We start from the raw sequence: 2,140 nt of genomic DNA, 5'->3' as shown, positions 1-2,140 counted from the left end.
AATTGAAGAGCAAGACAAGAGCATTGAATGGAGTCAAGCTTGGTCAACAATTCAAAGATTTTTAATATTTTAAAAATCAAACTTTCAACAAAGACAACAAAGCTTCTTAGCTTGAGTTCCAAGCAACTTTGGGCTATAAAAGAAGCATCATACTTCAGCAAAAGGGGGACACACGAAATAGGGCAAGAGTATAGCAAGAAATATCACAAAAATTCTCAAAATTTGCATATACTTTGTAATTTTCAAATTCAAATTTCCAATCAATATCAATACCAATAAACACTTCTAATCATCTCCTCAAACATTATAGAGTAAGATTGAGCTCTAAATATAGACATATGAGAGTCGTATAAAGCACTTAAAGCTCTTCATGTACATATGAGTTTTATTTTCGTTTTTGTATATGCAACTAATTTCACTGCAAACTAACCACCCTAACATCCTTATGGGGACCTATATGTGTGATCTGGGCCTTAGCATGAGTGTTCCAACGTGAGGATCAGGCTCCACCATTAAAACGAGTCCATGAGTGTTTAAGCTTCATCTTCTTCGTATCCATAGCTAGGAGCTTCAAACCTTAAAACAAATGACATATTTGGATTCAGGACACTCTAATTAGTGGATCTGGGTCACTTGTTTCTATTGCTAACTCGTATTTTTTGCAGGTTCATAGGTTGTTAAAAAACTGGAATTTTAACGTCCAAATAGGGGAGGTTAAAAACCCCCGCTATTTGAAGCTGAAAACCTCACTTCTGGAGGTTGAAGACGACCACGCGTCCAAGCGTGGTTCGTCTGACTTTTCAGCGCGCCAAGGTGGCCCTTCCCTCAAATCTTATTCGCTGGTCAATCCAGCGTGGGCCCCTGCAAAGACTTTGAATCCCCTTGGATTCAGTGTACACCATCATACCATGCACCTACAAATCTGTGCCCTTGGATCAATCTCAAAGCCAATCCAACGCCTCACACATGCAAGCTCACCATGCTCCTTCATTAATTGCCACACCAGATCAGTATCCTTATATTTTTAATTTTATTTTCTATTTTTATTTTAGTTTCTTTGATAAATTAATTAAAAATAGTTAAAACTTCCAAAAATTCCACAAAAAATATTTTAAACTTCTAAAATAATATATTATTTTATGAAACAAAAATATTTTATTTTTCTTCAAAATTTCAATATTTTTCATAATTAATTAGTATGTATTTGTATATTTGCTTATTAATTATTTTAATTAGTCAAAAAATCATAAAAAAAATTGTTCTTTGTGTTAAATATTGTTTATATATCATAAACTAATTTTGTACATATTTAGGATAATTTTCTCTTTAAGTTTTAATTATTTGTGTAATTATTTGCATAATTATGTTTTGATTAACTTAAAATATCCAAAAACAAATTTCAAAAATTCCAAAAAAATTAGTTTTGTTCTAAAATCAATTAACAAACATTTTGTACATATTTTTAAACTTATTTGCTAGGTTTAATCATATTTCCATCTTTTCTTTATTTTAAATTAATTAATAATGCATTAATTATATTTAAAATAAATCACAAAAATACAAAAATATGCCTTTTATTTCTTGCAATTTAAAATTCCTAGATAAATGTATAGGATGTCAAATTCATGTAAATAGGCTAGTTTACATTTCCCGCACAATCGATGTAATAGCGTAGATTTACTTTCTGCACTTTACATTTCCGCATTTTAATTTCCAGCACCCATATAAACTGCGTGTATGTCAAAGATAAAACTGAACCGTCAGATCACTAACTTCAAAGATAAATATCTGAATTCAATCACAATCACATTTGCACCTCCTAGGGTAACCCCTTTTCACTCTTTTCAAAATCAAAGTTACATTTCTACTGTTTCGAGTACAAAATCGAACCTTTTGTTTATATCCGACGAATGGATAGATTTTTAAAGGGAACAAGGATAAAGACCTCCTAACTCAGGGTAGACCTCCTAGTTTGCTTGCTCAAAACCAAAACAAACAAAATTCTCATACACTGTTGTTTTTTTAAAAACGAATTTTCCAAAAGACAATATTTTGTATACATCCAAACACGGATCATTACAAAATTAACGATCTTTTCAAAACATCTTTCGAAAGATAAACAAGCATTTGTATATATCCG

This window comes from Vicia villosa, linkage group LG1 (genome assembly GCF_029867415.1).
Source record: "Vicia villosa cultivar HV-30 ecotype Madison, WI linkage group LG1, Vvil1.0, whole genome shotgun sequence".
Taxonomy (NCBI): domain Eukaryota; kingdom Viridiplantae; phylum Streptophyta; class Magnoliopsida; order Fabales; family Fabaceae; genus Vicia; species Vicia villosa.
The sequence above is the reverse complement of the archived record's forward strand: the minus strand, read 5'-3'. Positions refer to the sequence as shown.